The sequence below is a fragment of the Cupressus sempervirens genome, chromosome 10 (genome assembly GCF_028749045.1).
Source record: "Cupressus sempervirens isolate cs-2001-9-10 chromosome 10, ASM2874904v1, whole genome shotgun sequence".
NCBI lineage: Eukaryota > Viridiplantae > Streptophyta > Pinopsida > Cupressales > Cupressaceae > Cupressus > Cupressus sempervirens.
The window spans coordinates 890,960,796-890,977,958 of NC_143127.1; positions in this window are offsets into that span (position 1 = coordinate 890,960,796).

A 17,163-nucleotide genomic window follows, 5' to 3' on the forward strand; every position below is an offset into this window, starting at 1 on the left:
TTTATTTATTAAATATTAATAAAGTTAAAACTATTATTAAATTAAATATATTATAATTTTATTAATTAAAAATTTTTAATAATATAATTTGTTTTTAATAAATTAAAAATTATATATAAAACAAAACAAAATGCAAAAATCAAAGTTTTATATTTTTTTTTCATGCAAAATACGTTTATAGCCCGTCGGCTTGGCCGCAGGCCTGCGGTCGCAGGGCCTGCGACGCAGGGTACTATAGGCCTCTGACAGTGGGGGGCGGGTACGGGGTGATTCCCTCCCGCCCCACTATATATATATATTTTATATTATATATATATATATTAATATATATATATATATATTTTTTTTTATTTTATATATATAATATCTTATATTTTTAAAACAAAAGAATACCATTTCATTATTAATAAGACTTTTATTAATAAACAAATTAATTAAGAATATATATATATATATATATATATATATATATATATATATATATATATATATATATATATATATATATATATATATATATATATATATATATATATATATATATAAAGCATTGAAAAATTGGTCTCCTTTTTTTTAAATTGATATAGAAAATATATAGTCAACCAATCGATTTTCTAATTTAGAATTTCGGTATTAGATTCAACCCTTCCCATTTAAATCTTATGTATACAGAAGTTTATTGGCAAGCATCTGATAAATTCCAATATCGTAATGTTTTAACATTCATCACAGAGAATTCCAGATTTACAAACCTCAGACACGAAGAAGACAGGAAATGATAATTGCGTAATAAATCAATAATTGAAAACACAAGACCCTACCTGATCCTGATGCTATTATGCAATCTCCAGAAACTGTAAAAGAATTCGCTCCTCTCAATAACCTTCCTCTGGAACACTTTCTTGGTATCAGCTTTCTGAAATTCGCTTCCAAAAATTGTCTCCCGAAAATTCCCGTCCAAATTCCTCCCTCTCAAAAATGAACCCCCAAAGTTGTGATAAGCAATTTCTCCTCAAATCGGGGCACTAATTGTGCGTTTACCCGAGAAGACTCTTTGCACAACTCAGTTAACTCCAAATTAACTTTTATTATCTTTTCTTATTCTTTTGCATTCAACTTTCATGCACATTAAGTTGAATTATTAAATAACTTTATTTAAAATTTCACTTGACTTCTATTCTTAATTAATTTATTACTTTAATCTTATGTGCACTTTTAAGAAATTAAAATAACATTATTAATTTTTATAATTTAATCTTTTAATTTAATTCTTATATTTAACTCATGTTTAGATCATGCGATCTAGAATTCTTAATAAATTAATATCTTTCAACTTTTTAATTTATTTTAGAACTTAATTGATAACATATTTAATTAATTTAAATAACAATAATATTTAGCATTTATGTAAAAATGAACTCCAAATATATATTATTATTAAATTAAATAAATATTATCCTGTTCTAAATATATCTTTGAACTTTAATCTCCAACTTTAATTCTTTTATTAAATTAATTAATTAATTAAATATAAAGATATCATAATAATTCTCTATTAAATTAAATCATTAATTAATCTTTTTAATTAGACTTAATTAATAGAAAAACAACAAGAACTCATAAAGCAACATACAAAAACCCATCATAGAAAAATACCTACCAAAACAACAAAAGGGTTATAATCATGAAATTACATCATTTGATGCATTCGGAGGGTACTTAACTCATATACTTGTCCTAATTATCAATTAGGACAATTGGCTAAAGGGTTTAGGATTTGGACTTAAGAGTTTATCTCCCCTCTCTTACCATTGAGACAGTGCGATAGGGTACGCTCATCCTGACAATTCAGGGAAGTCGATACCTGGTACCTGCAACCTGCATAAAATCCATGCATGTACAAACACAATATTCTAAGCTAAATAGACAATGGCAAGAAGTGGTGCATTGTGTAGATCCCGACTAGCAGGTGACTACGACTCCCTTCCTTAACCATATCAGAAACACCATACATAAATAAAACAACACGCACACCATTCACATGCAGTGTGGGGTAAGTATCCATAAGAAGCACATGAAATAATAAACCATCTAACTAATCATCATCGATAACTGAAACCATTGAATAATCATCATACATGCATGAAATATAGAGTACCAAGTAATCTCATCATATAATAAACTGAGTGTAAACATCATCTGATATTCTCTAAAATAATAATACTAATCATCAAACATAAATTGGCCTAAAAGAGTTTGGCAATGATATCATAAATGTAGCTCGAAAATGTAGACTAGGGGCAGGCACTACATCCACCCCCCCTAGACTTAGGCTTACTCCAGGAAGCCTATAAACAAATAGGGATATAAATCCCGTAATCTAGATGCATCCTCCCATGTAGCTGAAGAGTCATCAGTAGGGTCCCATTGGACCCTTACCTGCTCTATGGTTCGACCCTTGAGGGTCAACTCCCGCTGCTCCAGAATACGTATTGGCTCCAAAGCCAGCTGCCCGTCCTCTACCTGCAATGCATTCCAATCAAGACTATGTACAACATCAGGAATATACTGTCTAAGTACTGAAACATGGAAAACATCGTGAACGCGAGCAAGGCTGGGCGGTAAAGCAAGACGATAGGCAACTGGACCAATCCTCTCAAGAATATCGAATGGTCCCACAAAGCGAGGTGCTAGCTTCGAGCCCTTTCCATAACGGATCAAACTCTTTCGCGGATGCACTCTCAAGAAAACCTTCTCTCCCACAACAAACTGCTTATCTGACCTATGTGCATCAGCATACTTCTTCTGCCTATCCTGTGCTGTTGTCAAGTGCTCTCGGATATGCACCACCTGTTGCTCCATGTCACGAAGCATCTCTGGGCCCAACAGGATGCGATCCTCAAGGCTATCCCAACTCAAAGGTGTATGACAAGGGCATCCATATAAGGCTTGGAAAGGTGCCATGCCAATAGAACTGTGATACCCATTGTTGTAAGCAAACTCCACTAGGTAGAGATAGTCCTCCCAATGAGTTTGCCTATCCATCACGTACATCCTCAACATATCTTCGAGAACCTGATTTACTCTCTCTGTTTGCCCATCTGTCTTTGGGTGATATGCTGAACTGAAGTTCAACTGCGCTCCAAGATCATGCTGTAGTGATGTCCAAAATGCGGAAGTGAAAACATGATCCCTATTTGAAATGATCTTTCGGGGAATACCATGTAGTCTCACAATGTCACGCATGAACACATTAGCTACAAAAGCTGCAGTGTAGGAAGACCTTATTGGTGCAAAATGTGCCACCTTATTCAACCGATCAACGGTGACCATGATAGCATCATGACGATGAAGAGTCATAGGTAATCCTACTATGAAATCCATAGAGATGATGTCCCACTTCCATGAAGGAACGAGATTTGGTTGCAAAAGTCCTGCCGGATGCTGGTGTTCTGCCTTGACTCTCTGACACTCAAGACATCTAGCCACAAAATCAGCAATGTTGCGCTTCATCCCGGACCAATAGAATAAACATTGCAAATCTGCATGCATCTTCTTGACACCTGGATGTGCCGAGTAAGGTGCACAATGGGCTTCTGATAGGATCAATATGCGAAGCTCATCCAGTAGCGGCACATAGATCCTTCCTGAATGTCTCAAAAGGCCATCTGACTCTAGGACATAACCTGAAAACTTACCCTCCAAGGGTCTCCCTAAATTGATCTCACTGCACACCTCCAGATACCATGAATCAGTGGGGAGTGCCTGAAGTATCTGACATCTCAAATCGACACTAAGAGTCATAGATGATATCACATGTTTCCTGCGACTCAAAGCATCAGCTACAACATTCTCCTTCCCCTAGATATACTTTACCTCAAAGTCATACTCGCACAAAAACTCCATCCAACGCCTTTGCCTAGCATTCAGATTAGGCTGCGTGAATATGTACTGAAGACTACAATGATCGCTATGTAGTTCAAATCTGTGTCCCAACAAGAAATGTCTCCATCTCACTAAGGCATGAACTACTGCTGCTAACTCAAGGTCATGTGTAGGATAATTCAACTCATGATCCTTGAGTTTGCGTGACTCATATGCAATCACTCGACCATTCTGCATTAGAACTGCTCCAATACCCTCAAGGGAAGCATCTCTACACACCATGAAATCACCTTTTGGATCAGGTACTGCTAAGATCGGTGCACTGGTCAGAAGCTCTTTGAGTTTCTGAAATGCTTCTACACACTTTTCTGTCCAAAGAAACTTTTTTCCTTTCCTCTGAAGGGAGGTAATAGGGTGTGCTATTCTGGAGAAGTTTTGAACAAATCTGCGATAATACCCAGCTAGACCCATGAAACTATGAATCTCCGACACAGTAGTGGGTGCAAGCCAATCTACTATTGCCTGGATCTTCACAGGGTTTATAGAGATACCTTCGCCTGAAATAACGTGTCCCAAATACTGTATCTCTGATTGGAAGAAATCACACTTTGCCGCATTGGCATAAAGTTGATTATCTCTCAAGCATTGCAAAACTAAACTCAAATGTTCCTCATGTTCCTTTTGGGACCTAGAATATATCAGAATATCATTGAGGAACACAAGAACAAATCTATCAAGATAGGAACGGAACACCCCATTCATTAAGCACATAAAAACTGATGGAGCGTTCGTCAGCCCAAAGGGTACCACTGTGAACTCATAATGCCCGTAGCGAGTTCGAAAGGCGGTCTTATGAATATCAGCCTACTTGATGCGAAGTTGATGGTATCCTGACTTAAGATCAATCTTAGAGAACACTATAGCCCCCTTGATCTGATCAAATAAATCATCAATCCTTGGTAAAGGATACCTATTCTTTATTGTCACCTTATTCAGCTGTCTGTAATCAATGCAAAGGCGCAAAGAACCATCCTTCTTCTTCACAAAGAGCATTGGAGCTCCCCATGGTGATACACTAGGTCGAATACTACCCTTGGCCAAAAGTTCCTCTAACTGCAAACGCAACTCACTTAGCTCTTGAGTGGTCATACGGTACGGAGCTCTAGAGATAGGTTCCGCTCCTAGAGTGAGCTCAATGCTAAAATCAATGTCTCTCTTCGGAGGCATGCCTGGAATCTCGCTCGGAAAGACATCAGCATACTCCTGTAAAATAGGGTGATCTAGGGTCTTCCTTGTAGATTCTTCCTCATCTAGCTCATTTACCGTAATGACAAATACCTGGCATCCCTTACAAAAGCTTCGCTTTAGTTGCATAGCAGAGATCATCCGTAGGGATATAGCCCTCGATATCCCCACAATTTCAACATCCTTCCCTTGGTCATCCTGACACATAATGGTCTTCTTTCTGCAGTCTATACTAGCCCTATGAGAGCCAAGCCAATCCATACCTAAGACCACATCGTAGGAGCCAAGAGGAATAACTCAAAAATCGACTGAAGTCTCAAACCCTCCTATGCTAAGTCCACACTTATGAACTATAGAATCTGTGGAAACTTTAGCGCCTGAGGCTAGTTCCACTTGCCAACCATGATCTTGCTTAACCGACTCCAGCTGACACTTATCAACTAGAGATGGAGAAATGAAAGAATCTGTAGCACCTGAATCAAATAAAACAGAGAGAGGTGTACCTCAGATAGCTCCTGTAGTCTCAACTACTGTCCCCTGATGGTCTGCCTAACGGTGATCCACCGCTGCAAATACTCTATGAGATCCACCTGTATTTCTGACTGTAGGCTGAGATGTTGCTAGCCTGGGCCCTGAATACTAAGATGCTCGTTGTGGGCAGTATGCTGCAATATGACTAATCTGTCCACACGAATAACATCCCGTGCCTCTACTAGATCCTCTCCCTATAGGTGGTGCATTCGACCGCTGGTGGCTACCCCTGCTAGCAAAAGACTGGTTGCTCTGTGCAGGCCGAGATTGTTGATTCTATCTATTACGTTGAGCATTGCGATTGATCCTAGAGTTGGATCCACCGCCACCACTCTGTGCCTGAGGATAAAACCCCTTAAGCTGCTGAGGCTGCTGCTGAGAATGCTGATTCCTCCTAGGGAAGGGAGGCTTCCTGATTCCACCAGAATTGTGGTTGCCCTTAGATCCTGCTATAGTAGGCACTCCCACAAATCCTCCTTGCCCAAAGTTGACACTCTGCTCTACCAGGATAGCTCGATGTACCGCATCCTTGAGGGTCTTAGGCTCAAATACCTTAACACCCCCAATAAAACGGTTGTTCAAGCCTCGGATGAAATGTTGTGCCAACTGTGCTGGGTTGTCACTGAATCTCGAAAAAGGCATGAGCTCATAGAACTTGCGCTCATACTCTACAATGGTCATAGTGAACTGTCTCTGGTTATGGAACTCATCTGCTCTATGCTGCTTCCATTCCTCTGGTAGGAATCGCTCATGAAAACTCTCCAAAAAAATCTCCCAAGTGACACTACCCATGTCAATGCCCAACTTCTTCTCCTCAATAGTCCACCAGGTGGCCCCAAATAACTCTAGATTGGTAATGGCAAACCTCGCTTTGACATTACTGTCAAAGTCCTACATAGCAAAAATCCTGTCAAGGGCAATAAGCCACTGCTCAGCTACATACCCAGAACCTTGCCCATTAAAGGGCTTGATCTTGGACCTCTGAAGGTCCTTCATCTGAGAAGATACTATGGCTCTATCTCGATCCCTCTAAGGACTCCTAGATTTGCGTCTATGCTCATGCCCAACCTGGTGTGCTCTATCCTGCTCAAGAACAGGAGGTAAGCGATCAATAAGGGTTCGCATCATTTGCCTCAGATCAACCTCCTCAGAGTCGGCATGTCCCTCCTCGTGGTTCTCTTCCTGATGCTCACTGACATGCTCTTCCCTATTCTCTTCCTGAATGGGGCTCTCATGGATAGATTCATGAACACTAACATCTCTGCCTCGTCCACGACCTCTACCACGGCCAAGGCTACGGCCCCTAACGGATGATCTCGTCCCAGATACCATCCTACAATAATATTCAAGACACAAGATGCTAAAATAACCATGAAACATACTACTGAAATACATAGATAAAAGACACATGTTTTGCAAACAAGATATTTTCAATTTTCAGTTTACCTATAATTTCAGTTTAAGTATAATTTCAGTTTTGAAGTTTTGAGTGTTGAAGTATGAAAAATAGGTAACCAATACTTTTACATATTGTTTTAGTTCAACTAGTTTCAAGTTTCAGTTTAAGGTTTGCATTATTATTCAACTAGTTAACACTAGTGGTGTTCCAATATACCCAGAGCTCCCAATGTAGAAACTCAGGCTCTGATACCAGATGTAACGCCCCGCCAAGGGATCCAAAATAATTAACCTAAAGTTTCACTAAGTTTGCTAAAACATTTTTTTTTTTTAAAGTAAGAAAGTATAACATACACATCAAACACATAGTAGCGGAAGCAATAACATGAAATCATCGACAAACATACATTGTAAGTTACATTTCTTAAAGATCCCAAGACGTTGAGTCACGTTTAAATTTAATTAATTCTAAGTCTAACAACTATCACATACATATGAAAGAATAATCAGAAACTCCAATGTCCATAATATACATTTGTTCTGAATGCTCCTTGGCAAATTAATTCGGAATGCTCAATCATCCACTGTACATGTTATAGGGTATGAAAGGCTTAAAAGAATATACATATGTAAAGATCAAGATACAACATCCTCAAATCCATGATACAAAGTTCAGTAAAAATATATGAAACTATTCACCATACATGATACATCCATACATCCATAATGATAAAACATCTATCATAAAATTTAACCATCCATCATAATAATCCAAGAACATAGTGAAGGTAAATGCCAATCACGAAATCTCCAGCCACGGTGACCACGGAACGAATCTCAATGGTAAGAGTAAAAGCACTACCACCCGACCGCGTGGAACCTAAATGGTCCACTCCCACCGCACTGAGGAGATAGTCTCAAGTCCCAAATAGGATAATGAAACCTATAATCATAACTACTCTCTAAGTCCAGGAAATCCTATAAGTATGCTAACTCAAGGGTTCCTAAAAAGATCGACATTTAAATCTCATAGGTACCACAAGACACGTAGGAAAGCTAATATGCAAGTGGGAAAGTGTCATCGCAAAAGTCACGTAGAAGTTACCCGAGCAATCCCTTAGGAATCCCGGGTCCCTACTGATCCTGCGGCCACTAGTATCCTCTCGTACTGATGAGGCATACTATGGAATGCAAGGTCGTAACCAAGCGTTCTCTCTACCCCATCCTAGTCTGTACTAGCACTCATGGCATGGGAGAGAACATACAATTATCTTGTTAGGTTCATTTTCTCTCATTTAGTGTAAAATGTTTTCACTTATTAAAAATGACTTACAATGGGTTTCTCAAGGCAGCCTCTTAGGGCTCCAACCCCCATTGCAAGCCACTTCTCGACTCTACACATAGATAACCTACCCTAGCTCATGAACTCGTAAATCAAAGAATCATAATAAAACCACCTCAATCCTATACAAGCAACTGAAAAACATCATAAAAAGATAATCCACAAAATTACATCAGTTCTTCATGAGCAACAGATAACATCAAATATTAATCACATGATCACGAAAGTTCTCTATCAGCAACTGAAGGCATCAATGATAAGTCACAAAATCCAATGGTTCTCCAAGGAGCAACTAGAAAGTAATACAAGTATAACTGATCGAGACTTAGAAATGGTTATCAAATATAACTGATCGAGACTCAAAAATGGTTAAGTTAGGTATTCTCAAATACATACACCTCAGCTTCACACAAGGAAACTGGAAAGCAATAACAAACAGTAAACACAATCATGTCATAGAGCACTTCATCACATTACCATGGTCAGGTTAAGAAAGATCGAGACCAAATCATCATGACATCACATTCACAACCCCGAGCCTCTGGTAACAACCTGAACTGGTCAACGCTAAACCAACCCCAAAACATTCAAAGTACAAAGACAACATCAAAGTCTTAGAAATTGGATCTGAAAGTATATTGTTTGAGTTAAGGTAAGGTTTATGTTTCAGTTTAATGTCAATTTCAAGTATCTAGGTTTTCACAACTATCCTTTACGATTAACCCTTTTCTATAATAACTTTCATTAAATCAATACTCCAAATTTATAATTTAGTCAAATAAAATTCATTATTAATTAACTTAATTAAACTAATTTTAATTAAATTAATCAATAATCATTTGATCTAATCACTTATTTTAATCTAATCATTAATTGTTAATTTATTAATATCTAAGCAAAATTATTAATAAATTAAAACTTACAAACTATGTCTATGCATTTAATATTTATTTATTAAATATTAATAAAGTTAAAACTATTATTAAATTAAATATATTATAATTTTATTAATTAAAAATTTTAAATAATATAATTTGTTTTTAATAAATTAAAAATTATATATGAAACAAAACAAAATGCGAAAATCAAAGTTTTATTTTTTTTTTCATGCAAAATACGTTTATAGCCCGTCGGCTTGGCCGCAAGCCTGCGGTCGCAGGGCCTGCGGCGGCACATACTCTGTACCTGCCATCGCAGTACCTACGACGCAGGGTACTGTCAGCCTCCGACAGTGGGGGGCGGGTACGGGGTGATTCCCTCCCCCCTCACTATATATATATTTTTTATATTATATTTTTTTTATTTTATATATATAATATCTTATATTTTTAAAACAAAAGAATACCATTTCGTTATTAATAAGACTTTTATTAATAAACAAATTAATTAAGAATATATATATATATATATATATATATATAAGCATTGAAAAATTGGTCTCCTTTTTTTAAATTGGTATAGAAAATATATAGTCAACCAATCGATCTTCTAATTTAAAATTTCGGTATTAGATTCAACCCTTCCCATTTAAATCTTATGTATACAGAAGTTTATTGGCAAGCATCTGATAAATTCCAATATCGTAATGTTTTAACATTCATCACAGAGAATTCCAGATTTACAAACCTCAGACACGAAGAAGACAGGAAAGGATAATTGCGTAATAAATCGATAATCGAAAACACAAGACCCTACCTGATCCTGATGCTATTATGCAATCTCCAGAAACTATAAAAGAATTCGCTCCTCTCAATAACCTTCCTCTGGAACACTTTCTTGGTATCAGCTTTCTGAAATTCGCTTCCAAAAATTGTCTCCCAAAAATTCCCGTCCAAATTCCTCCCTCTCAAAAATGAACCCCCAAAGTTGTGATAAGCAATTTCTCCTCAAATCGGGGCACTAATTGTGCGTTTACCCGAGAAGACTCTTTGCACAACTCAGTTAACTCCAAATTAACTTTTATTATCTTTTCTTATTCTTTTGCATTCAACTTTCATGCACATTAAGTTGAATTATTAAATAACTTTATTTAAAATTTCACTTGACTTCTATTCTTAATTAATTTATTACTTTAATCTTATGTGCACTTTTAAGAAATTAAAATAACATTATTAATTTTTATAATTTAATCTTTTAATTTAATTCTTATATTTAACTCATGTTTAGATCATGCGATCTAGAATTCTTAATAAACTAATATCTTTCAACTTTTTAATTTATTTTAGAACTTAATTGATAACATATTTAATTAATTTAAATAACAATAATATTTAGCATTTATTTAAAAATGAAATCCAAATATATATTATTATTAAATTAAATAAATATTATCCTGTTCTAAATATATCTTTGAACTTTAATCTCCAACTTTAATTCTTTTATTAAATTAATTAATTAATTAAATATAAAGATATCATAATAATTCTCTATTAAATTAAATCATTAATTAATCTTTTTAATTAGACTTAATTAATAGAAAAACAACAAGAACTCATAAAGCAACATACGAAAACCCATCATAGAAAAATACCTACCAAAACAACAAAAGGGTTATAATCACGAAATTACATCATTTGATGCATTCAGAGGGTACTTAACTCAGATACTTGTCCTAATTATCAATTAGGACAATTGGCTAAAGGGTTTAGGATTTGGACTTAAGAGTTTATCTCCCCTCTCTTACCATTGAGACAGTGCGATAGGGTACGCTCATCCTGACAATTCAGGGAAGTCGATACCCGGTACCTGCAACCTGCATAAAATCCACGCATGTACAAACACAATATTCTAAGCTAAACAGACAATGGCAGGAAGTGGTGCATCGTGTAGATCCCGACTAGCAGGTGACTACGACTCCCTTCCTTAACCATATCAGAAACACCATACATAAATAAAACAACACGCACACCATACACATGCAGTATGGGGTAAGTATCCATAAAAAGCACATGAAATAATAAACCACCTAACTAATCATCATCGATAACTGAAACCATTGAATAATCATCATACATGCATGAAATATAGAGTACCAAGTAATCTCATCATATAATAAACTGAGTGTAAACATCATCTGATATTCTCTAAAATAATAATACTAATCATCAAACATAAATTGGCCTAAAAGAGTTTGGCAATGATATCATAAATGTAGCTCGAAAATGTAGACTAGAGGCAGGCACTACAAACCATTACTTGAAGAAAAGTGAAAGTTAGAAGTTGGAATTAGAATTTCTAAAGCTACAAATTGAAAAATTAAAAACACTCTCTCTAAAATCATTACTTGAAGAAAAGTGAAGAAGGTAAAAAGTTGGAATTGGAATTTCCAAAGCTATAAGTTGAAAAATAAAAAATCAGATTTGTAGAAAAAATTGAAAAATTAAAAATCAGATTTTTTTGGAAAAAATTAGAGTTGGAATTTGAAGAAAAGTGAAAGTTAAAAGTTGGAATTGGAATTTGCTCGAATTTTTGGATTTGGGAAAAGTTGAAATTTGAATTTTAGCCAAAAACGCATACCCTAATCCTAACCTGTGAATTTCAAGAATCTTTTAACTCTTTAACTTCGAAATAATTACCTGTCAAGAACTGGAAATGTTATGGCGATATTGGACTCAAAACATTAAGAAACCAGTTTGTGTTCGAAGAGCATTCGTCTGATGACATCTCTAAGTAGTATGCAGACATATACGATATAAGTGTGGTCCAGCCAGTGGCATGCGATGTTCTCATTTGGTTATGATTTGTATAAAGCCCAATTCCAAATCAGAGGTTGTTCGTGTAGCTTCCAGCGAATACAGAGCCCGGGCATTTGGAATATGTGCTGAATCTGGAAGCATTTGCAGGTTATAAAAAATCCAACTGCAAGCAGTAGAAAAGTCGACGCCATCAGTAAAACAGGGGTTCGAGAACTTTAGCATGACCATCTCCAAAGATTCGGCACTAAACGCAATCTCATGGTAGCGCTCACACTCTCTTGTGAGGAAATGAAATATGCACGTCAACTGTTTGACAGAGTGCCGAATATGGAAATGAGAAATGACCGCTCGACAGGGTAAGGAAAATGTTCAACCCAAGATGCCAACCACGCGTTGAAATTCTCATACGCATGACCTGGTAGATACAAAACGGGGAAGATTAGTTGCAAGTTTAATTGGCAGATTGTAAAGACTGGGGTGATGGCAGATTATCATCATAACGAGATATGAGTGGGATACAATAATCATCGCACACGGAAGGTAACGTGGCATATAAAGTTGTAATCGACAAAGAATGCAGACTCGGCAATAAGTTGTTTGACAAATTATCAGCAAAAGCAGCGAACTGTTTGATATAATGCCTGAAAGTTGACGTGCAACACCTTGCTACTCGACAAGTGCAGAGTGCGGAAGTGTTTGAGGTTTTTCCTAAAATATTGGGCTGAGATTTCCAGCAAGGAACCTGTGTTGATGTAAGGGGCTCTTCATGTAAGTCAGCCACGTTCCCAACCAAATTACAGAGGTGGATACCAAGCCATGATTTTCAGTGGCAAAACATCGCCAGAAGTGCCAAATGAATGAATAATTTGAGCAACGGTGAACAGGAAATATAGCAATGAAAGGTAAAAGCCGACCCCCTTCAATCTAAGCGTCAATATCCTACATATGATGTGTTGGAAAGTATAAAGCTCTGATCAACATACTCGTTAATATACACTTACAGTTTGAAGAAAAGCGAACCATTTGACAAAATGCCCGGATGTGAATACGAAGTGCAGAGCATCGACAGGGCACGATACTAGTTCAGCAAGAGTTTGAAGAAAAGCGAACCATTTGACAAAATGCCCGGATGTGAATACGAAGTGCAGAGCATCGACAGGGCACGATACTAGTTCAGCAAGATCGCTCATAGGAATTTTTTTGAAGGAACGATTTCATCAGATCAGTCACAAGAATCTGCTGAACAGCGCAAGCGAAGAACACGACAGGGATGCAAAATGGTGCACGACTTGTGTGATAAAACACCGAAACAAAACCTGGAAAGGAAAACAAAAAGTGCGATCCAATTAGAAATACCAAACATAGATGCAGTGGCTGATTTGGTACATAAAGACACAAAAATGAAGAATACTAAAGTAGACTCCAGATTGACAGTAAATTCTGTATTCGTTGAGTTTGCACAACCTGTGATCAAGAGGAATCTAGATGAGGCTGATGAATCTGATTTCAGCATAACTCACATGGACTTAAGTAGGAAAGTGCATAATTTCCAGGTGTCAGCAGCTGTCCTAATTGAACAATCAAACAAGGATAATCAGACTATGGATCAACTCAAACATCAAGTCCGAGCTCTATCTTCATGTATCCGATCTATGGTAGGTGATTCATGTCCAGATCTTAGTTCTTCTACAGAGATAATTAGTGACCCCCAACAAGTGTTTGATGAAGGTGTTATTGAAAATATACGAATGCGTCAAACATATGGTAAAATGGTGGACGCATGGATCAGCCAAATGCAAAAACGAGCCTCGAGCTTGTTTCAAGGAGTGAAAGTTATGTATGCTAAAGCCAATCACATAGAGAAAAGCATTCAAAAAGAATTGGGGAATCTTAAAGAGCAACAGTTGCTCTGGAAAGAAATTGATAGCAACTTGACAGAGATCAAAGAAATGGATAATTAAAGTCATTTAAATTGATCACAACTCGAGAGGAAGAACAGGTTGATATATGGCTGGAAAATATCAAGTGGAAACGTAGTAGTATGGATCAACAAACAGGTGAAGAGGAGAAACTCCTAGATGCTTGCAAACAGTTGAAGATAAGGGCCTTGGGGAATGTACTAGCAATTGTGGAGGGCATTCCCATCAATGAGCATACTCAAGATACAGACATACTTGCCATTTTGGAGAGCATAGAACTATAAATCAGCTCTGAACTGGATGGTAGGCAGTGTTCAGATGTAGATATTATGATGAGGTTGACTGCCCTTTCAATGACATTAGACTCTTGCATTCAATGCTTACCAAGTTATGCTCAAGAGTTGGATAAGTCAGGAAAAGACATGATATATGCAAGCTGAAAATGCAGAGTTTGATTATCATAAAAAACAAAACCTTAGCACAGATAATCAAATCATTCAGAACATACAAAGTAGGTTCAACTCAGCTTGTAATGTCCGGCCTGGAGATCCTTGGAACAAGGATAGATAAAAGCCAAACAACTTTTTTTTCTTTTACAAGTATGGATGGACACAACAACCAACATACAAAGATTAGAAGATCGCAATGGAAGACTAACCAAACAACCAAACACCAAAGATCTTCAAGCATAACCACTAACCTAAAACATAAACAAGAAAACAATAGAGACCAACCATGGTCTCACACATGTCAAGGGCACAAAGGAACCACCACTCAACTATTGAACACCATGCTGAAAGAGAAATGCCGACTCCTGAAAATTGGCCAAGTCTAAAATCCCAAAGCCTTGAAATTTGGCTAAGTCTGAATTTCTAAAGCCCTGAAATTTCTTAGAATCTTTATCTTAGCTTGCAGAGGTCTAAAACCTATCTTAAAGACTCGTCACATATATTAAAATATATTTTAACTAACTTTTATTTAAATGATATATTTTAAAACCCATAAGAAATAGAGTTTTGAATTAGGAAAGTGTAAAACATAACAGGGTGTCCAAAACCAACTTTTGAAATTTCCCTAGCCAAGCCTAGATACCCATTGTTTTTTGCTCGAAGACAACAAACTAACAAAATCTCGCACAAGGAAGTGCAACACTACCTGTGAGGATCTGCCTTTCTCACAAGAAAATTCATCAAAGGGTGCAGGGAAGTACTTGGCCAAGTAGCCAAAGCACCCCAAAATTGATGTGGGATTTCGTGCAAAAAAGTGCCAAAAGCCACGTGAGAAAGCCTAGCACACCATGCAAGATTTGGCATTCTCGTGCGAGAATCCAAAACAACATGCTAGAAACCAAAAAGTGAAAAGCTAAGGATTGAAATTCCTCCACACTAGGTATTACTGAATCCACATATCGAGGAAAGACATTTGATCAAATAACCAAAAGACGGGAAGCCAAAATCTAAACATGTAAATGTAGTAGTGAAGGGAAATAGCTGAAAGCAACATTGTAGTGTACAAAAGTAACATCACAGTGAACTGAAACAATGAACTAAGTGCACAGTTCCTTGTGCGCGATTCCTTCCAACCATAATAGCATCACAAGACCTCAAAGGTCCTAGCCATCCCCTATGTGTAACATCCCAAACTACTAACTAAATAGTCAGAGTTGTCTTATAAGGACATCACTACCAAAGCGTAATAACATCATAAGAATAGGAAATCTAATATGCTAAACCAAAAGCAATAGATACTCCAACTAAGCAAATAACATCATAACATCATATGTTAAACATCATAACAAGGAAATGCGTCAATACTAACATCATCTAAACATGATATATAAGCATTCCAATGAAAGCATACTCTGGAACTCAAAGTACCAAGTGAAAACATCCAACAATGGTCGCACAGGGACAATAGACCATCTCTGTATAGCGGTCTCTAGTAGTGGTATAGGTAGCTATGCCTCCCAACCACGTGAAACCCATAGGTCCACTCTCACCGTGCTGATGGAGATAATGATCCAATCACAAACACACTCAAAGCAAACATCCATGGCTAACACTCACATGAGATAGTATAATGATCGAAACCAAGATCAGAGACAATGCATAAACTACAGGTCTTGGTTAGACACTCAATGGGCTACTAAGGGCAGACATCATGGAGAGTCACTTGGCATTGACAAGTCCAAGCTAGTATTCGCAGCTCGGACTTCCCACGGAAGCAACACATCCTAAACCTTTTTATCATCTTAGTTTTATTACCACCCAATATTTTATTTAGTTCTCACCTAATTAAAGCTCTCTCTGCCATCTTATGGTGCCATGATCACCAGGCTACGAGATAGAAGCCCCCTCCATATGCTACCCTACCCTACCCATGCTCATCCAACTATGAGTGCCCATAGGCAAACATATTCCCAACCCAACCCCAATGAGCATAACTCCCGAAAGTACCACGAAAGATCTGTCATGCCGCAAATGTACAGGGTAAAACACAACTACACATTTTTTTGACATCATCAGGTCTAACTCCCGATTCTTAATTTCATTATACACGTTATTAGTTAGGTCAGCGAGAGTAGCATTATTGCAAGGGTATTCGAGTAACAATTACACTCATTAGGGTGATATATTCTCCAATCATTAAATTTGAAAGAGATCCTTAAGTTGGTTGATTTGGCATAGATAAGATAGATAAGATAAGATAAATTTATTAATGTCCAACAAAAGACCACAACATGGGTCTATGGGACTGGAAGCTTACAACAAGGAAAAAGCAGACAAACGGAGCACCAAACGGTGTCCAAAAAAGAACAAGCATAACAAAAGAAGAAGAAAGCAGGAAACATCACAGAAAAGATTAGGTATCCATCTTCACAGGGAAAAAGTCCAATAGTGACTGATCTGTGCGGCTACCAGAAGCTCTGTGATGAAGTTGAGTGCCACGAGAGGAGTGTCGCTGGCAAAAAGGTCCCCTGCGGGGTCTCACTGATCTGGAACAGCCCGTGTTAGAGAAACTGTACGATCGCTTCACACCCCGAGCTGGAGTTAAGGGCGAGAAGAAGGTCATAAGAAGCTGTGCCTGGGTCTGACTCCTAGGAAATGAAAGCTGTAAAGTATGGTCACGAAGCTGTAAGGACTCGTGG